The 23,114-nt window shown below is 39.8% G+C and overlaps 2 protein-coding genes across 2 annotated transcripts in view; one reads left to right on the top strand and one right to left on the bottom strand.

Moving 5' to 3' along the window:
• The window catches only part of Lolal (longitudinals lacking protein-like), a 146,960-nt gene that overhangs the window by 53,563 nt on the left and 70,283 nt on the right, over window positions 1–23,114 (bottom strand). The window lies entirely within an intron of this gene.
• LOC143903717 (cilia- and flagella-associated protein 276) overlaps window positions 1–23,114 on the top strand; it is a 111,066-nt gene that overhangs the window by 50,452 nt on the left and 37,500 nt on the right. The window lies entirely within an intron of this gene.

Below are 23,114 nucleotides of genomic sequence, written 5' to 3'. Positions count from 1 at the left end.
GAGATAATGTTACCGTTACTGTTAATTATTTTCCTTTCACCAGAAGACGTTTGATCGCCGAATTATGCGATCAAGGTCGTTGAATAGTACTTCCGTAATAACTTTTGGTGATTTTAAAATAAGTGCTTAAAAATCGTCAATAATTATGGAAAAAGTTTGGACACAGAAGTTAAAAGGGATAATATTATTTGTCAAGAGCATTTAATATTTATATTAGTTTTTCAAGACTAATCGAGATCGTAAAATAAAGAAATTTTGGTTTTAATAAATGTGATACCGAATGTGTTACTGAAAAAGAAAAAAATAGGAATTGACAATCGGAATATGAGGAAGAAGTTGAAACTGTTCTTCGAATTTTGCTTTCATAAAACGAACGATCTCCAGAAGTTGGAGTTACGTATGATATTTTATAACTTAGTATTAACAATATTATATAAGAAAAATATTAAAAATTAAAAATAGATTTATGAGCAATATTGCTAATTACATAAATATTTTACATAAACACACTTCATATAAATCATCATAGAAAGTTGAGAGTGAATCTTCCGCGGAAAGTATTTTTATATTTGCATCTGGGATAAAGTAAACAATCTGTGTACAGCTAGAAGCTCGAAAAGAACTGAGCATACGACAACAAACCCTGGACGAGCTGAAATAATCGCTCGCGCGCTAAATTTACTCGCGATCACCTAAGCAATTCGAGGGTCAAGGGATACCATTCAAGTATTTCCAATTAAGTCACCCTCAGCAAATGAAACCCTTGTGACAAGTCAATCGTCACCGATATCCGAAGCTGCTTGAAGTTACACGCACGAAAGTGAAGCTGCGTATGCTATGCTACGAACGTTGGAAATTAGAAGAAACCTAGCACGCACGGCGACCGAGTGACGAGGAAAAACGTGACGCAGAAGGAGGAATGTTTTTTTCATTAGCACACATATGACAGAACAGTTCACACAGATTGTTCATTGTAACATTTATTGCTTATTAATGTCGGCGTAGTCAAAGGATTGTAGATATGGTATGTTAGTTTAGTATACATATATACATTTAAACAGAGATGGAAAAAAAGATGAACAAGAAAGAAGAAAACAATTAACAAAAAAATTATTTTACAGAAAAAGAGAAGAAAAAGAAAATATATAGAAAAAAGAAGAGTGGCAAAGAGGAAAAGATAAGAACAAAAAAAAGATAAGGTAGAAAAAAGAAAAATAAGAGGAAGATATGAAAACACGAAGTAAAGAGTCGTGCTCGACAGGGAAACGAAAGAAAGGCGGGCGAGCCAATGAAAGAGCACGCGTGAGCGAGCGTGCAATGCATTTCCATAATTTCTAATTAGTAATCAGTCGGTAGCTGCGCGCCTACTTTGCCTTCACCTCATCAACGTCGCTCCGCTCCGCGCCGCGCCGCGCGGTGCCAGTCGGGGAGAGAACTAACTCGCCTAAGGTACGCAGGTACGAAAACATATGCACACACGTAACACGCGCGCGTGTACGCGCACGTAGGCACGTATCGGCGCGGCGGCGGCGGCGACAGCGGTGGCGAGGAAGGCGCCCGCGTACGCGTGTACACGCGTGTGTGGGTGAACACGACGGTGGCGGCGCAGACCATGCCTGACCAGTGTGCCACTTTCACTGGTCCGTATTTGGGTCATCGCATCCACCTCGCCTGCCTCTCTTGTTGCTTTTCTGGAGGGGTTGTTGGAAAGGATCCGCTCCGCGCGATTACCGCGCCGCGTCGCAGCTGTTCGCGCGCCGCATTCGTGGAAGGCGCTTCCTTCCAAAGTGCAGAGGACGAATCGTCCTCCGCTGCGTGGATCCGCGCCTTGCCGCCGGACTACGCTCCCACCTGATGTTGCTCCGCGCCGCGCGTGTTTTACGCACATCGGAAAAGATGGTGACCCGGAGGAAAGCAACCCTCGAGAGTACGCGCGGATTAAGCTCAAATCCCACAGCCCATGGAATTTTTATTTGCTTATCTATATTTATATGCGATACCTTCGTAAATTTGATAATAATTATCTTCGCTTTTTACAGCAGTCCGATGTAAAAAAAAAGAAAAGTAAAAATCTGAAGATTATTTTTCGTAATTTCATGGTGTTATTTATTAAATTTTCTTTGATTCTCTGAATTTACTGGATATTATTTATATAATAGAAAAAATTGTTCACATAAAAACTGTGATTATAATTTTGTGACTTTTAAACGCTATCGACGCACGATTTGAAGTGAAAGAAGTTAAACACGCAACGCATTTGAACAATCAACTTTGAGCGAAGAACACAACCAAGTGCACATTCGCTTCTCACCTGAAAGACCGCGCTTAAATTATCGCCAATTATATAGTTACTTCGCATTATGACGCTGTCTATATAACATCCGACAGTGTGCATGCTCCGCTTTTCTCCGAAGTTAATTCACTTATGCAAAAGTCGATCGATATGTGTATACGTCGCACACGGACGCAGCAAAAGCGCACGAACGCAATAATAATGCAATTGCGGCGTAATCGTGCGTTATTATTAGCGCTCAGTGGCTCCGTTGAAAGGAAAGAGAGGACATAAATCTTTAATGATCGTGATTGGAGGCACTCTTAAACCTTGCTCGCGTAGACACCATTAGAGCCAGATCGCAAGAGGACGACTATAAATCTTGACTGGAACATAATTGCCATAAAGGGAACGCTGCAGCGACGCACATGTATGCATTCGAAAAAAAAATAGATAGCTGTTTATTATAATTTGCGCTAAGGAATTGCGCGCGATTTCATCGTAGGTTTAATTCTTCAAGCTCTGGATAATGTACGTGATTCGTCCGCTCTAACGTCCACATTCGAATAAGTAAAGTCCATATTTTCATCGAGCAGTTATGCAATTCGCTTCTCGCGGCCTATCTCTTCTTTATACGCCGCTAAATATGCGGCGATCTCTATCTGATACACACCGTATCATTATGCATTATAACGATATCGCAGTTTTTATATTGGAAACTAAAGCTCGAACTCACATGTTGAATATTATCATTAGCGTTCAAGTTTGCATTATCATGATCTTGCCTGTATCCTTGATAAACCCCGATAAACTTGAATAGAATTCATTATTTTCTGAGATAAATTAATCAGCTCATAATTCGTTCATTACTTATAACTCAAAGCTTCATCAGCTATCGGACATAAGCTTCCCGATAAATCGTTTATATAAATATAAACACGCGAATGAACTTCGTGACTCCAAAAGGGAAACCGACCTCGAAGAAAATTTCCCCGTAATCGAATCGACAATCTCCCCGCTCCCTCCATTCACGCCTCATTGCCAATATATCAACGCATTCATTACCCAGAAAAGCCGTGGGCCACCGATGGACTTTGCGGCCGGTGCACGACGAGGCCGTAAGAAACGCAGACTCGTGCCGGCGAGCCTTTTGCGAATTCCCGAGGCGTTCTAAGTCCACGGTATTATCGCATCAAAATTAAATATACAGATTAGGACTAAGATCGTGTTGAATAACATCAAACATCGTTGAATAACATCGTTGAAATAACATCTCTTCATTACATTAATTATACTTCAGATGTTTCAAAGATAACGCAGAAGAAAATATCATCGATTAATAATTTTACATTAACCGTCTTGTATAAATGATATTATATAATACTGTAATATTCTCTTTCTTCATATAATCTTAAGACATATATTAATTGGTTTCATTGATTCTATAATTAATTTATCGTGAAGTAAACTTGTTTTCTCTTTACAACGAATGACGTCTACATCAGCTCCGGTGTGTTACTTTCGGAAATAATCCGTCGAAAGTATCGAAAATACCGGAGGTAATTTCGTCGACGGACGGGTGAAAGTACCGATACTCTGTTAAATTTAAGCATCCCTACTAAAATCGTGATACTATTATACTCCGTCGAGACGTCCTCTCCACCACGGCGCGGTGGTGCAGGCGGCGCAGAATCGTGTGGTTCTCCCATTTACCCAGTTCCCCTTGCTCGCTCGCGCGCACGAACGTACCTTGGTTATGTAACCAAGTGAAAGTGGCACAAGCACCGCCGTCGAGCAGGCACCGGCGACTCGCAAACAGCCGCACCATCCATCGTGGTACTACTACTACTATTACTACTACGATGCCACCTCCGGCACCCATCCGACCGACCGACCGACCGACCAGAGATACGATCCCGCTTCACGACTGTATCCTATCATCCTATAGAGATTGCGTCGCATCTCAAAATTCTACCCCGCCTATATCCACGTCAAGATACTCTTATTTTGCGACTCGGTTTACCATCGCCTTTGGCCCAAAATGCAATTGTCCGACGCTGCACTCTTATTTGATTAATGTAGGTGTCACGTCTAATCGTCGTTTTGCGGCTGTGTACAACGTTTTATTTCAATTAAAGTATGTAACTATGCATATCATAGATACAGCAATATGTTATGGATTCGTGTCAATGTCGATTAAAATTGAAATCGGCGTATTTAACACTAAACGCAATACCTCGTCCCGTTGCGTAGATTACTATAAATATTCCTCGAACTTATGATTAAATGTGGCAATTCTTTTTAATGAATTATGTGTTTGTTGTGTGAAAATAAAAAATGAAGAAAGAGAAAAATTTATATATGATAGATTAATATATTCGTAAATAGAATGCTCAAGCAGGAAATGATGCAATACGCAACTATTATGGCAAACTAGAGGCATTAATATTCGTGTCACAATTTAATGTTTATGATGTCTCGATTCTTTTGCTTATTTTCTTATTTACGAATCTGTTATAACATCTACACACCTTTATTCGTTACTAATGCTTCTCATAATCATTTCTCATAATCACGCTCTTACTTAGTCGTTATTTTGATAACATTTCTTCATTTCAATATCATTCCATTTCATTCAGTCGAGAAAGATTATGTGATTGAGATTTAATGAGGTTCGAGAAATCTGTATGACATTGTCCGACGAAAAATTAAACCATTAACGTTTAATAATTCTATGATTATTATAAAATAATACAAAAATTATTTTGAAATATTTTTACAAAAACAATTCAAAAATATCGTTGCATCGGCAAAGAAACGTTAATTTATTAAATCATCATTCACTAAATAAAATTCATACCGTTAAATACCAAGATTAGAAAAAATAAAAAAAAAATTTGTAAAAATAACAAAATTGCGCAAATGTAAGAATTGTCTGTAAAAACGTCAATCGCACAATTACACCGTAGACCATCGAGGATCAACCGCAACCCGCGGTTTCTTCGGCAATTTCTTCCCAAAGGCCGACCGACCACTGCGCCGCGGGTACAAACGAGTCTCTCTTTGCATTCTCGGCCGAAGTGGAAAAACATTTCGTGGTCGTGCGTATAGTCGACTTCCAGTGTAAACAGACAGTGGCGTAATAGGTTTCTCAGCTGGGTTTGGCTCGAGCGACTATCGAGGTGGATGTGTCGGGCGCTACCGCGCCGGACCCGCGAGAGCAAAAGGAATTTGTTGTTTCGTCGCAAGAATGTAGGAAAAGAGGAAAGGGTAATCGTGCGATTAGTTATGTATTTTCACCGCCAAGTATGAAATGTCTCATTCCTGCGCTTATTCATAAACAACAGAGATTGAAAAATCTTTGAGAAATTAACTTGATAACTGATACAAAAAAAAATAAAAAATAAAATAAAAAATCTAAAGAAATCAAAACTCATATATAACATATCCAAATACTGATAATTTCGCGAGAAGAAAAGCTCATAAAGCAACTACATGTACCGAGCAGTTTCATTAATTTTATAAATTATTTTATTTAATTTTTATTATTTTATTTTTATTAATATTAACACAATTAATATCTGTTGCAAGTTTTATTTTTTCTTTGGAAATATAAATAAAAAATGAGCTTTTGCTATTCTATCTACATACATCGAACACGTATATAAGTCCAGTTCTTATTCTTATTCTTCTTACTATTTTTTAATTAGATTGTACCTTGCTTCAACTTTCGTCAGATGTTTATTGCACCCGTGTGCTATATTCGCTAAGCCCAAATAATTGTGCAAATTAATCATCCCTGCGAGTTAGATTCTAATTAATTAAGTCATATTGCAGCAAAGACATTTCGTCCTAAAGCGAGTAATGAAACTCTATGAAATTATTGCTCTAGATATCGATGTTCGTTCGATTGTATGACACATTGAACATTGGTGAGAATGGGAAAAAGAGAGATAGAGAGAACGCGATCGAGCGATTCGCGAGATTGTAGATATCGAGATCCGGTGTGTGCAGATCTCTCGACTGTCTATCGGATATCTCCTCTAGAAACGAGAGAACATATTTCAGAAGCCGCATGCCCCCCCCCCCCGGATAAATCGAACATAATCGTGCCGTGGAACCGGTTACGTTAACGGTGCTGTAATAATAATGTGCAAAATGTACGCATACACGACAGCAAAGGTCGTTTGTATTATACAAACGATAAGAATGATGTCACCGAGGCGCAGTTTACGTTTAGAAATCAACAAGTTTTATCCAAACACAAACTTAAATCTGAATAATCAGTCAGCACATATGTCAGCAGATATCTACCATTTACTTTCGAGTAAATAAAATAACTGTTATTTTTTATCAAAGATATTTCAAAGAACTAATGTCTTGTGAAGTTGTCAAAAAGACATTTTTAAGATAATTTATGTCCTAATTTGTGACATTTTTAAAACATTATTTTAAGATATCTTTAATACGTCTTACTTTATATCACTTTTAGATACATTAAAATAAAAATTATAACAAGAAAAAAAGACAAACGAGAAGCTAGTTTGCTTGAGAGATAAATCCAATACATAAATAAATATTTACATAACTTTGATAATGATCTGATATCTATTAATAAAAATCAATTTTTCCCGTTAGCAAAATTATGTAAGTATTAAATCATTGATATACCAATTTATTAATTCCATGAGCTGTTGTTTCGTATTTTTCTTTTTGTTAACGCGTTTTCGAACAGCTTTGCCTTTTAATATTAAATAATACAAAATTTCTGAGAGTCAGATTAATTAAACAGTAAACGTTTATGTAGACTATACGTTAAGATTTTTAACTGCCAAAAATTCATAGACGAACTGTCTTTCTCCGGCTGAAGATTGTGATCGCATTTATCCGCGACGATCCGTTTAGGAGAAAGATCGTCAGCACGCGCATCGTCTATCGTTCGCCATCTTTCCCGGGAAGGAGTAATGATGCGGCGAGTCATCATGCACCCTATTTACCGACGTCGTGCTGCACCACGCCGCGACACACCGCCGGCTCACGAACTCCAGTTATATAACCGCTTAATTACTCTGCCCCATTTTCGTGAGGCATTGTCTCGATGGGGGCACTTACTTTCGAACCTCGCGCCGCGCCGTCAAGCGAAGCGCTTAGGAATTTAGGAGCGATTGCGGCCGCACGACCGCACTCTCGACGGCCACATTGCGTAACATTCCATATACTTGCGCATTTCGTTTTCCTTTTCTTGCCTTTTTTCCGACTGCTAGCCAAAGTAATCGGAAATACACAGGGATCCTATTCCTCTCTCTCCCCTTCTCCGTTTACTTATCCTGTTGCAAAATGTCGCGTAAACTACTTCCTGGCGGAATTCATGCAACGCATCGAGGAAGTGCGGTCGTTATAGTTCCGACGCGTCAATATCTTATCCGGAAATATTAATCTGACATATTTCCTGACCGGTTGCAATTGGTGTGAATTTCTTCCATAAAAGCTTTCGAAAATCTACCGGTAACTAAGACTTTTTTAGGAGAAAGTTACCTAAATTATATCTCATCAATTTCTTTATTAATAAATATAATTAGTATCAATTAATAAATTAGTAGATATCAAATAAGAAATATAACAAAATATATTAATTAATATGATTTTGGCAACTCTTTCCTACATCAATAAATTGTTGATTTTGCACGTAGATAATATAAAAGATAAAGTGATAAAAATCAAATTTAAAAAAAAAATATATAAATGTTTTTCTAAATTGAAAATTGTCAAAAATTGATATGTCAAAATTTTATATGCAATGAGACACTTATGTTTGTTGTAAAATTTCAACCCGTAACCACGCGCAACTTAAATTTCAGAAAAATATTAAACTGGAAACGTATATAAACTACATATTACATCTTATTCCGGATTTTAATTTGCGATCTATAGTCGCATCTCTGATAATATTTCATAAAGTCAATTAAAAGGTCATCTCGCATGCAAAGTTAATGGCTTGTTTATCCGCGTTGTCAACACCGACAAAAGAATATATAAAATGGCTATAATGTCGCTGAATGATATGACAGAGATTTCCAAGAAGATACTCGGGAGATCTACGAAATAGTTCTATAAGGTTTCGCGCGGGGAGAATATGTGACGGTCAACGATTATAAATAGAGACACCCGTCACATCCTGCGAGGATCTGTCTGCACGTTTCGTCCCCAGGAAAGTCGGGCGTGGGTGATTATCGTTGATTCATCCTGCGGTTTACGAATCGACGGAGTAGGTATCCGCGCGCGGAAGGAAGACCTGATTCACTTTCAGGCGGTGCGGTTTACTTCCGAGTAATAACTATGTGTGTTCCTACCGTTGTAAATGTCTGCGTATAATCGAAATCTCTCTGCTTCGTTGTTTCCTATCGCTGCGTCATTATCGGACGACGTCGAGATGATTAACGATGTCGTTGACGAAGCGATCGCTTAACCGCTCGATCTAACCTTTTCCTGTTCGATCTGCATCGCACGAGAGGTCAATGATGTTCAAAACCTTTACGGATATGACGCGCGCGTTCACGGAGATAATTTTAATCCGAAGTAAATTACAAAGATAATTCATATCGAATGTCAAGAGAGTGCTAAATATAATTGCAATCTTTAAGAGATTAACGTGATATCTCAGTTCAGTTACTTATATGTAAAGCAAACTTTGGTTATAATTCACGTTTACAATTTTTTTTGCATTATATTTAATAATCTTTGGTTTTTATTATGAAGATATATCAATAAGTTTATATATTTTTTATTTTTTATCAAAAATTAAAAAAGTGCCCACTAGTCTCGGTTGATTCGCTTTATCGCTACGAAGCGATAAAGTGTTTTCTCTGAAAGACACTAGTTTTTAACTACTCCTATTGCAGTCTGAACGCGGTATAATTAAAACAAGCGCGCTATGTATATGAGGATGATAATTAGGCTTAACCGCAAACAACACGCGTTTTAATTTGTACGCATTGGTATTTCAAGCAGTCACTGCAGGTTTACGATCGCGAGCGCGTATCCACTCGCCAATCACCGCCTTTCGCGGAGAGGGATAACGTTTAATTGAGTACACTTCGCCGTGATTAACATGAATATTGACCGGGATCGCACGGGCTCTCGCATTTGAGCGCTCGGCAATAAACGTGATTGCGGAATTGCTCGACGTGCCGACGTGCCGCCGCCGCGCCGCGCCGCGCCGCGCCGCTGTAGAGCTCGATTTACCGTTTCGTCTATCGCTCGGCAAATCAGTCATTTCAGAGACGACGTGATTTTCGAAAATCGAGATAAATAAAATATGTTTAAAAACTGTAAACCGATTTTTTTTCCAAGTTTTCAATGAATGTACCTAATGATTTCCCTCAACAGCCTTGACTTCTCGCGGTCAAGAGACATTAATCATTGAAAAAATGACGAAGATAATAAATCTTTTAGATGTATGGAACGTTGCATCTCAACGAGACAACTGTCACCAATTTGTTTTATTCATGATACATTCATCTTTAACAAATTAATATAATTTAAGTTAACGTCTGAGAATTATTAGTTGATACTTATCGTCAGTAATCACAAATACCGTTAACAGTTTCAATTTTATGGTATGATGTAAGATTATTTTACTCACGCGACGTCGAAGGGCACACTATGCTAATTATCTTATCGCACTCTACATTTCTGTTATCCTGACATAAATCGCGTTAACTATGTGTGACTCAGCCGTATACGATCGAATAATGCATTCTAAATTAAAAAAAAATTCATTATTATTCGTGATTTTTATTAACAATCGCCTTGAAAGGTCACCCCTTTACCACCCTGTCATAATACTGAAATGTAACGATGTACTTTTACTTCATTTACGTCAAAATAAAGTCGCTGGAAGTCGTCCTTCAACATAAAGTATATCGGAAAGAAATATGCAATTTGTTCATCGAAAACTAATTAAAATAACTTTGGGGCTTAGATAAGTCGGATAAAGTGTAATACAAGGATAGCGAGTTGCGTCTAGTCATAAATAAATGTAATGTGTAGATGGATGAGTAAAGATAAGAAAAAAAAATATAAACCAAGTCCCTTCTTGGCTGTAAACGCTGAAGTAATAAATTCTATACAATTAAAATAACTTTAATCAAAAAGCATGATAATTGATAGAATACAGAACTATATAATAATATGACGATAATAACATCCTTAATTAATTTAATCTAGTTCACATGTTATTTTAAAATTTTTCTCAACCTAATAAATAAATATTGCTAAAAAATAATTAAATAATTCACTTTGCGATGGAATCCTCGCAGAGTATGATATTTCATAAGAATTATTGTAATAACATCGACTGCAATGCAGGCCGCGGATCGCTCCTTTCGCGCTGCGCTCGCGAGGAATCGCCGGAGGTCGAGGCCCAGAGGATCGTAAACGGACGTACCGAAAGCGAAAATCGATTATCTGACGATCGGGGAGAGGAGAGGAGAGGAGAGAAGGGGAGAGCAGAGACCCGATAACCGATGACTAAGCGTGAGGAACGCAGTCGCGATCGATGGTCGACCAGTCCTGCTCTCTGAGCTTAGGCAAATCGCCGAAGTAGGCTGTTATTTAACGATTTTAGTGAAACGTTCGCATTATACAATCGGCCTAGATCCCGGAGTCACGGAGCGTCACGGATCGTGAACGCTGCCAAGCCAGTCGCGACGATTGCCTTCACCACGGAGAGCACAGACACCCCGTTTCGTCCTTTCCCCCCGTCGCACCATGCATCTAATCCCCTCGCGTCAGCGTATATCTGCGAGTTAACACGTGCACAGGCGACTTTTTACGTGGAAAAACTCATTTCCCTGGAAACTGCCGTTAGAATGGTCATTTTTTTTCTTCGCGACCTTTGACGTCTAACTTAATTAGATATACTTATGCCTATATGCTTTTTACTCCGAATGAAAGGTAAAAACATTTTACTGTGTCTTTGTCATGTTTACCGCTTGGAAAATGATTACAAAAAAATAGATAAAGATGTAAGCAACTAAATTATATTTTTTAGGAGAACTTTTGAAATACTTGCAACCATAGCAGCTCTTCATTCTTTATTCATTTCAACTATTAATTACTTTTTATTATTATTATATGTATCGCACCTATAAATGTAACTATTCTATTTAATCATCATATTCTTCCAACTTCTTCACTAAAAACGACAAAACTGTTCTCGATTCGACAGTCTCTCTTTCATACGGCGACTGCCCATACATGTATACACATACTCATTCATGCATCCTCACACATACAGCTAATTATACAATACTGTATATCCCCATTCATTTCCATCTTCCATGTCCATGGAAAGAAACGTCGCCGATCCCACGGCAGAGAGACGAAGTCCCACAAGTCGACAGTAAAAAGTATTTGGAAAGTGACAGCGACGTATTCATTTCCGGCCCTTAAAAGTTCTCCACTTCAATGAATCGTCGACTTACTATCCCCGAAGAAACCTTACATTTTTATTTTAACACTTCTCGGACTGGAATTGAAAGTACTTGCACCTATATGTGCAAAACAATTTCAAAATAAGCTCGTGAAAATTTTGAAAAAAGCTGAAAATGCGGAGAAAAAAAAGAATCCTTAAACACTCACGTACATACAAGTCTGTATTTTACGTAGAGAAACCAATCTGAAACTGATTTTTCTATCAGTAAACATTTGAAATTAAATATTCTTTTCCACAATTTTTTTTCAATAAATATACCTTTTCGAGTTTTATTAAAGTTTGCTCAAAATTGAATAAAAAATAAATGTATGATGTTTATTTCTTCTTTTAAATTTAATTCATGAGTTGTAATATTTGCGATCGCTTGGAATAAAAAATGCTTCTTTTTAAAATGTAACTCAAAATGTAGTTACATTGTACTAAAGTCGCATCGTAATGCGATCCCATCATCCCCGTAATACCGCCTGACAACGACGAACGTCGCGAACAAGCTTCCTTTTTCGGCGATTTCCTTCTCCCTGCCGCGATCACGCAAACGTCGCAAACGATCGACTCGTATTTTTTCATTCCTTACAAACCGCCGCGCCGTATCTAAACGGTCGCCTGTCGAAGTGTATCCGGTTTCTGCGAAACGGACGCGAGCTGCTCCGACGACCCATTTACCCGAAATTCCCCGCGGCTGCTTCTTCTATTAAGAGAAGGAGAGAGAGAGAGAGAGAGAGAGAGAGAACTAGAACCGGGTTCGTAGGTAGATGTTACGCAACGTCTAAGCGACATCGAAAGCGTCCACTTCTTCGAAGACGTCTTCGATGATGCGCGAGCGGAGTGGCTATGAAAGGGAGAGTGTGGTCGACACACTTTCCAATTTTTCACTTTTCACGTTTTCAGTGATTACGAACAAAAATCAATAAAATGCAAAGATACATGGAAAGCAATACTTTTTTAACCGAGCCTTGACATTTATCGGTATCTTTAACACTCAATAGAGTCATTGCTTTCTTCAAGATGCATATTTATAATTTTTTTTAATGCGCTAAAATAATTAAATAAAAAATGATACGCTTGTAATACCAATGAATAATTTGCGAGAAAATAAGCAACTATTACGATAGAAGTAATAAATGATGGAAATCTTATTTGGATGAATCTTATATTTTATCGCTTTTTTTTTAAGCGTATCTCAAAGTACGGGAAGTCTTGCCAGACGTCTACCATATCGTAGGAAGGATTTGTTCACATTGCATAACTCATGCTTAGCTAGCAAATAACAGCGCGATACAATGTGACAGTTTACTCTACTCCGCAAGAATATACAGTGCTTTAAATGATCACGTTTAATTTGCACTCGGTAGACCCGGTGACACACTTAAGCCGACGCGCGACTCCGCGCGGGAAACCCGTACCGCAGGGAAAGTATAATATAACAAGACGACGAAACCGGTAACCCGTTATCGATCCGTAATAACCCAACGTTACGTCGCCGATGATGATGACGACGATGTCCGCGACACGCGCGCTTGAGGCCAATAACACATTTCGCCGCACGTGCATGGTATTTAAACGCTTCGTGCGTAGGACGAATTTTTTTAATACGCAGAACGGTTGCTCGTCGAGGTTAATCCTGTGTCGAAATTTGTTTTTGACTGTTGAAATATCGTCAGGAAATCGGGTCCATTTGGAACGCGCGATTGTTCATTACTGACCTGCGAAAGTATGTGCATAAATCATTTACACTCCGTATGACGAAGACGTAAAGAAATCTGTGAGATTTATCAATCTATTTTTCTTGAAAAATTTCTTATTAAAATTATTATTGCTTGGTAGGCGGAAAAATCGAATTAATGAATAACTAAGAGATACTTGTGTTATTATATTCTCTCATCGGCGTCTCGAAGATACCGCGAATATTCACGTACTTGACGAAGCGATCTGACGCCTTAATTTTTCTAATTAATAAAACGTTAGTGAAGATTTTTCTCTACATACACGATACTCTACTCTCGGTCACGTTATTTTCGTGGTAGTCCCACGAATTCGGGAAATGCAATTTCTAACTCTTGTGTCACGGCGCGTAAATTGAAGAGGCATTTCTCCGCATCTCGCAGGATTAAGCATTACCGATGCGTGTCAGTGGGTCTCCACGATGTTACATCAGCCACCGCGCCGCGCCGGAGGATTCACTTCCGTCGGCCTCAGCGACTGTTGCGCTCGACAGGAATGCCGGCCATCGAGTTCGCCGGTTACGTGAATCGCGCTCCGACACACTTCTCCCTCGCTTCTCTCTTATCTTCGCTTATCTAACATCTTTGCCAACAATTACGGAAGTTACCTACATTGCTTTAACAAAATGAGGTATATAATGGCTGGATATATCTCCCCGCTATATGAGTTCGGCTTACTAATCTCGACTCCGTTATAGACAAATGAAATGTAATCGGTACATGTTTTCCTTTTTTATTTGCACGATTCTAGGATATTAATATCAGCTTTATTCTGTGCCTGTTAATTGCAATCCCATGCATATTTCTTACTTGTCTGCATGATACATTTATATAGATCACGCAGACTTCATCACGCACTTCATTATCGTACTTAAAATTTTGAAAAGAAGAAATGTTGCGCATCTTATGAGAGAAATTTCACAGATCATTATCATAGGCACGACAGAGTACATATTCTTGCATAATAGATCATAAATAGGGTCATTATCGTAGACGAGAGGAAAGATAACAAATACAGGCAAACGTCAAATGGCATCTAATAAATCTCATGACAATTAATACGATAGAGAATATCTGCCTGCCCGTTTGCGTACAGAGTTTCACTTTCCTTCTCGTTGACTCGCTTCCGTCGGCTATTTTTATACCTCACGTATCTTACTCGCACGATTCCTCTGTACACCGTCGCGATACATGGCCATCCCCGGTGGTGAAAGTTCAAATTTTCGAGGGTCACGGATGTGCCGGGACCAACTTTCGTGGGCCGCGTCACGTAAAAAACTCTCACGTAGCTTCGTAGATCTCACGTAGATTCAGCGATCCAGCGGTATGACAAACGCACGCGCGCGCATGGTCGCGATCTATTTATGTGAAAATAGCAGGTACGCGTGTGGGACACGCGCGGGAACAGATCGAGTTGTTGGGACAAGCAACAGGTGGTCGAGAAATCAGGTTTTCCATTGATGGCGCTACTAGAAGTTGCTACTGGACACGATATATAAACTATATTCGAAGAGAGAGAGAGAGGCAAAAGTGTTACATGCGCCCCGTTTGTAAAATTTATTAAGTCGAAAATAGGCTCAAAAGTTTTTCTGGAAAAAAATTCTTCAATTACTCTCTTAACGTAGATTTTTACTAAAGTTACAAAATAAAAAAGGGTCATTATTTCCTAATTCTCTAAATCTCAAGATGTCACTTTTAAAATTATAATATATAAAATTTATTTGCTAGAGGATCTTTTAAATAAAGATCCTTATAAAACTGGTATATACCTGATGTCTACCTCGTAAACAGATTTTGGCGCGCGCACGCGAAACGTGCGTGAATTTCAGCATGAATGGATTCTAAAGGAACGGTTCGTTCGTTAAAAACTGTCGCACCTACGCTGCGCACATATATATATATTCGCCAATGCCGTGGCGATCGAGGCTGCAGTTTAGAACGCTAAAAAGGCGATACGAACGAGGACGCATATTCGGCGGCGAAGTTGGCTCTTTCAAAAACGAAAGTCTCGAACTCCTCGCGTATTCCAGGCTCGTGTCGGCCCGCGAGTTTCACCGAACACTCGCTACGTGTGCTATGTCTAGCACGGACGACCATGAGAGCCTGAAATTCGAGAGGAGAAACAAGGCGTGAGAACGACGAAACGGCGAAGGGAGAAGAAACGAGTTAGGACGGCCCAGGAAAACGTTAGATAACAATGTTGCGATAACCGCGATACAGGTCAATGAATCAAATCGGCACTATGGATGATCGTGGAAAGGATCCGTCAGTTCTTGTTTGACGGCACAAAGTTTATGATAAAATTTACGATAATTGATTCGACAAATTCGACAAATTGCAATTGGATTTTATAGAGACAGGTAATTGAGAAAGTTGCCCAAAGAAAAATTATAGTAGACGACTCAGGTTTAAGGAATGTTGCTATTAGGTAACTCTGCGAATTCCAACCTTGGAGTAATACGAATAACTGCGTAGCTTCCAAAGTTTCAATCTCTAGCCTGTTTGCTATTAAGATTTTTCCGTTCCTACTTTGCCGTTCCTACGTTGCGATTCAACTTGACGCATTGTTCCATACCATTTAGTCTTTTTTTTTTGCTGAAATAACGTTTTACGCTATTTTAGCTTGACTCGAGAGCAACGCAAGCTGACCGTAGGTGATGGATCGGACTACGAGTGGCGCATTGCTATCCTCCACCGCGGCTGCAACGTATATACATCGACGTCGTCGACAAACGCTAGACGAGACCAGGCCAACTTCCCGATGGCCGCGGAGCGTACCGTCGAACACTGAAAAAGTGAAACTCAGCTCGCTGCGCGTGTAACCTAGAAACGGGAAAGCGGTGCTCAACTCTGCGGGCACCCGTACGTTCGACGCTCGTCGCGACCGACGTCGACGGCGACGACGCAATAGATCGACGCGTACATCTTATCGCGACACGCGTTTTCCTAACGCGACCTAAGCCGGCGCGACCCGTCAGAGAAAAAAAGATGCAGGTATCGACCTGCCACCGTGCCCGATAACGCGCGCTCCGGGATTTGCTCGCGATGTAATACGGAATGTAATACGGATGTAAGCCGAACAATTCAACAATTTTATGTATCTTTAAACGTAAATAAAATATCTATTTTTGGAAAAATAGATTTCTAATAGTTTTGTCAAAGCTGAAAAGATGAGCGTTTCAAAATACAATAGGGTCTTAAAGAGTTATGGGCCGTAAAAAAATAATTGCTTCGCGTGTCGTTTGAAAGTAATGATACGACTGAAATAAATCAAAAAATATATACTTTCTTCCGAAATTAGAGACATCCAGTTATCCTAGATGCCCAACTAAGAATTAGTCAGATTCTCTCACGTGTAATCCCCTGTCATTAAAGAAACGCGATAACTCGTCCCCGCGCATGCACAGGCAAGGAAGCGTACCGCAATCAGCCCAGGCATGCCGCTTCGCGCCCGCGGGAATAGAAAAAAAAGGGCAACGTGTATTTTGTTATAGCGTCGGGTCTAACGGGACCGCGCTCGGAGATAATCAAAGGTGCGCGCGCGTGACGCGATGCGGTGAAGAGGCAAGAGCTGGTACCGGTTGAGAGCCGTTTCTGTGTACCCGCGGTTTAGCTAGGCGAGCATAATGCGCGAGCGTATGTACATATGAACGCGCGTATGTGTGTACATATGCATGTACCAAGCGCTCAGGATAGGACAGGACAGGACAGGACAGGATGGAGTACTTAGTCAGTGAAAGTGGCGAGTAGCGCGCCGAGTAGTCGGGCTCCGGGCGACTGCAGCACTAAAGGATCAAGGCCGGCCGCTTAGGCGACGACTACGGAACGCACGATAATAAGACGTTCGCGTTCTCCATACCGTGTTTTCTAGACGTTCGCCGTCGCTGCCGATATATCGGCCCACGGAAGCTGAAAGCCACTGAATGCTGACTGCCGCCGCACTCGTGCTGCTCGGAGATCGGGCCCCGGAGATACACGGACGGATCGAGTCGCGAAGTCTGGGAAGTCTCAGACGGATGAACGGCCGTCCGTCGCGAGCCGTTTGCGTAATTCCTTGCTTGAATGATGAAGCACTCGGCCCAATCTCAGTCGAGCAATGAAAGTCGAGAACGGTAGAGAGAAGTTTGCGCCGGAGTAAAGATTGCTTTCAGAATAGTCCTAAAAAGCGGTAGGCAAGACATAAAGAGAAAAAAAAAGAAAGAAGTGAAAATTCTGGAATACAAATTAGTGTTAATAATATTTGCTTAGATGCTCTTACTTTCTTAAACCGTAGATGAAACCTGAATCCTAAGTCTATATATCTACAATATGAAATTACTTCTGCTGAAGCATTAAAAGTGACGTTTCTCTCTCTCTCTCTCTCTCGCTCTCTCTCTCTCTCTCTCTCTCTCTCTCTCTCTCTCTCTCTCTCTCTCTCTCTCTCTCTCGCTGCGGTAGGAAAATCAAATATACCAGTGGTGGTACTTCATCATGTTTCCTTAAGATCAACATAATTTTATTGCAAATATTATCTAAATTATTCTTAATTCTTGACATACAAGCGCGCCATACTATTATGTACCCTTTTATCAAGTTCTCTCTGGCTCGTAAGTACGCTGTCATCCGAAAGGATGTACCGCCGGTCTGTGTCGCAACAAAAATGACGGTAAAGCAGCCCAGTTCTGAACATTAAGTGCGTTCATAAACGACAGTCCGCTCCGCGGGAGACCGCCGCTTGTCATAAATCCCCCATGAATCGACTGTTTGCGACCGATTCCGTTTTATTGCGATTGCACCTCGATAGAGCGAGTCCGCTTTCAAAGACGAAGGCTGTTTAAGAGATTAAGGACTCTCGTGAAACACGCCGCGTGAAACGCTCGTGAGGGGTTAACTCTCGCACTCCTGAGACTCAATAGGTAATAGACGTCCACAGTCGTGAATTACTGCATTATTAGTTTCACAGATATTGTTGCTTGCGGTTCGACTCGCTAGACAATATGTTCTGCAATATTCTTATGCACAATATAAATGATATAAACAGAAATCAACTTATGGACTATTAGAAATTGAGCTTCCAGGTTGTAAATAGATAACAAAAGCTTATATATGCTCCTATCTAATTTATAATAAACTATGATGATGTATAAATAGAATTTTAATTTAAAGCTTGAATATTTAATGCTTGAATTTACAAGTTATAATAAAATTTATCGTTTAAGTAAAAATTAAAAACGAGATATTAAATTAATGGTAGCATTCGTAGATTTGTTTAGTCAAGTAGTCTGATTATTTTATATTTATCTCTTTAAATCTCTCAAACATGTAATGTTATATCTCCTATTTAATAATAATGTTTTTATTATTCATTTAAATGGTAATCGTATGCGAAACTGTCGTCGCGCACAAAGCATTCGTAGGTGGCTACTCGCGCAACAGTCCCTACGATCACTTAAAAAAAAAAAATGTCGATCTTGCTCGTGGTCTCGAGTCACGATCAAATGATCGTCCCGATCGGGGAGACCTTCTTCTCGCCCCCGTTCCACACCTAAGAACGCCCACGTCGTGTTCTCTCGCGCGTATCTACGTACGCGCGCACGCACGTACGACACGCTCACGTTCGGCGTGAGAATTTAGCGCTGCACGCACCACTCCCTGATTTCCTACGCATTTTACTATTTCTATTGGTATGATCGGGGTACGACGCGATACGCTTGACAAGCGCCATAACGCGAAAACCATCGACTTTTCTCACGAAAAAAGATAGCTTTTCGGTACGATATAGTACATATATTTCATATGCATCATTATATATTTAATATGATAATTTTTAGAAGATATTCTCCATTATTTATATTTTTTAACAGAATTAAGTAATATTATTAATGCCAAAATAAATATTTTTACATTAATTATGATTTTCTAATCAATCATTTCTAATCAATATTCTAATCTCTAATCAATCATTTTTACTCCCTTTATAACATGCCATGCAGTTGCATATAAAGCAAGTTGGTAAATTACATTTTTGTCGTCATTTGCTCTGGTTCTGTTAAGAGCTATCATGTATCTGATGGCTATTAAAAATAAAAAATACTCTTGTACGTTGAACCTTTGCGTTGTTAGAGATATTCATCAAACTACCAGTCATTCATCATAATGTAGAACGCGCGACGCATAATATTAAACCGTGGTTTTATTTATGTTTTTCTTCTTGAATGAACGAAGGCTGAATACATTCACTCTAACAAAGCCGAAGGCTATCGACTTGCGAATTGAAGAATAGATGCTAATGTACGTGTCATTTGTGCAGAGCGTTTACATACACGAACGAAATTCTTTTTGGGACTCTACTTAATCTAAAATATGTACGTAAATTATATAGACTGTACAAATTAATATAAAGACGCAAAACATACAGTCCATATAATTTACGATATCAACACGAATTACATAGCAGATAAATATGGTCAGATCTTTTTGAAGAGAAACAGCAAAGCTTGTACGTTGTCTTCTCAAATTTCTATCCTATTTCATATCTCTATTTTCCTCATATTAATCATGGCGCGACGTGACATCCACGATACGAGCGTACACCGTTAACTTTAAGGGATCATACAGACCAAAGTCGAAGGCGTCGACGTGACGCGCGTGTTATCGTAACGCACGTTTATCCGTTGGTGGTGCATTGTAAGAGGACTCTTAAGACCCTTACACAATGCCAGGCAATAGGAACAGGGAACAGAAATCAGAAGTCTTGTATCAATGCAGAATTGACGGTGACACAGGCAATAGACAGAAAACTTCTTTCATGTTGGAAATTATTTGCCTATTGCCTGTTGCCGACCAATTATAGCGTTTGAATTCTTTAAGTTGTATTAATAAATTTTTGGTTGATTCCTGTTCTTATTGCTTGTTGCCTGGCATTGTGCGAGGGCCTTTAAAGTACACGCGGTGTCACGCACACACGCATCCACGAGCGTGCACGCGTGCACTCGTGCATTCGCTCGTGTTCGAACGAACGGTAGCGGCCGCGCCAAAGATCACGATCAGAGAGCGCGCTTTTTCTCTCCGAAGTCGCCAAGGCCGTCGCCGTCTTCTCTCGCGGTCTTTCGTAGGAGGAACGATCGTACGTGACCTATGCGAAAAGATAGCATCCGGGGCGAGAGAATCGCGGAGAAGCAATCGATCTGCGTCGAGGCGCGACTGTTGAGCAACACCCGAAGTGGCGCATGCCGGCGGAAATGCGCATAAAACAACATTTCCTGCTCTCCCTACCTCTTCACAGCCTTTTTTATCACTAAGGAGTTATGTCACTTGTAATTATTAAGAATATTGTACATTGTATCTCTGTGTTCTTCGAGTATAAGACTTAGATAGTATTAATACTTAACTAAATACCTATTAGCTTCAAAGAAGGAGCTTGAGTAAACTGTCATACTATTTGTAAGACACGTAGGGGACCGACGAAATATACACAAGAATTAATTATCTACATTATAACGATCAACTTGTAGACGGAAATTCGATTTCCACGGGAATAACGCGTGATACAGATAAACGCGTTCACTCACCTGGCACTACGAAAGAGAAAACTCTGTCAATAAATTAGTCATTAAATTATAGTCCGCGCACCCGTATTTATCTGTACAGAAACTTATACAATAAACTAACATAATAGAAAAGCTTCCGTAAAAAAAATAAATTGTAAACAAAAAATAGTGCACGACCTGTGATGGTAAGACAAATTTTCCGTTTCGTGACTTCTTCGAAGATCTAACATAACAAATCTACGATATGCTTCGTACGAGTATTATATCAATCATAACAAATGCAACCCTTGATTTTCAAATAATAATCAACAATTTGAACGAAGCTATACAGGAAGTGGCTCGATTTCTTTCATTATTTAACGCGGATGTTCGGTTTACATCATTCGCCTTTCTCTCACCACGGATGATTCATCGGCGCTAATCGCCGGGAGTGAACTGAGAGCGCGAGTTCGCCTTTACGCCTCACAATAGGAGAGAGTGACGTCGGCGGTAATCAGAGGGCACCGGACACGGGTGGACCGACCGGCGCGGAAACAGAGCGGTATTCACGAATGAGTACGCGTAAGTTTGTTTCGCGCGCGTATGTGGGTTGGGTTAGGCCTAACAGCTGTTTCGCGAGGCCCTGACCTTGCTTTGCTCACGGCGACGTGTGTATGTACGGCCTACGCCGAACGGACAAGCCAGCCAATCAGCCGCACAGTCAGTCAGTCAGTCAGTCAGTCAGTCAATCAGCCAGCCAGCCAGCCAGCCAGCCAGCCAGTCAGTCAGTTAGTTAGTCAGTCGGACCAAGCAGTTAGGCAAGCGAACGACTTCTCGCAATCGACGTCGCTGACCTACGGGGCTTACGATTTACTAGCGAGACAAAAGCTCTGCAATCTCGCTTGCATCTCGCTAGCGCAATCAGCGTGGCGCTGACTGACGCGTGTTACGTGATTACGTTCATTCAATGAATACACTCGGATGAAGCGTCCTTATACAAATCAAGTCAAATGTCACTTGAAGCTATTTCGCTTTCTATCGAATAAATTTTATTTCTACGCTACTTGTACTTTAACTAGAGAAGAATTTCAAATAAAAATATGTATTCAAAAAAGTAATACAGATCGCTAAACCTTTAATTTGTTCATACTTGACAACTGCATAAAGTATACTGCAGTTATTGTATGATTTCCTTAAAATATTATACATTACGCGTACTTAGAAACGCACGAGTTTAATATCAAAATAAAAGTAGATTGATAAGCGGATTGATTGCATTCGAGAGCTATTGTTAGGCTATAGTCCTTTCGAATAAATCATCTTTGTCTGACTCCCACGGCGAAATTGAGACGAGTGATTTCATTTAAATGCTTCACTCTGTGTATTGCGATCAAGTTGCAGTGTAAGCGACGTGATCATAGACGTGAATCGCTCTAGAGCGCTCTAGAGAGGCGCCACGTTTGTGCAAATATACACTCTCGTTGTTTATACGTTCACCGTCGCATTTATATTTAGTATCCATTAATCGTCCAAACGCATTGTCGAATTTCAAACTAACGACTGCCGATACGTTAGTGCGCACTCGACGAAAACTGAAGTTGTAAACATTTGTTTTTGGCACATAAAGATGTTAAGAATGTACGTATAGACAGATTACAAGTCGTAGAATTAATATCATCGTAATATAGCGTTTATCAGAATATATGATATAGAACAAAATATTCAAAAATCTTGAAATGCGATTGCTAAATCATATGCCAAGTTGTACGAGAAAAAACACGAAACTTATATCTAATAGCTTGTGCTTCTAATGGGTAATTACTTGCATTCTTTCTAAAATTAGTATACTGATAAATAAGTTTGCAAGTTAAAAAAAGTAAAATATTATATTTAATAGAAAATATAATGCCTTGTATGGTAATAATTTTTCGTTAGTTTCCATCAAGCGCGTACATGTCTGATCGGATATATTGGGAACGACACCTGTGGTTAGACTGCTGATAAATCAGCGATTTCCCATGGCAGAGTGTATTCTCGTGAGGATGTGGCATTTCGATCGGCGTTAGAACGGTGCCGGGTATTATTGGTATCCAGCTGCCAATGGACCGATCGCGTAA

This window comes from Temnothorax americanus, unplaced genomic scaffold (assembly GCF_048541705.1).
Source record: "Temnothorax americanus isolate GAGA-0224 unplaced genomic scaffold, ASM4854170v1 Scaffold5, whole genome shotgun sequence".
NCBI lineage: Eukaryota > Metazoa > Arthropoda > Insecta > Hymenoptera > Formicidae > Temnothorax > Temnothorax americanus.
Note: the sequence above shows the minus strand (reverse complement) of the source record. Positions and strands in the feature narration are given on the sequence as shown.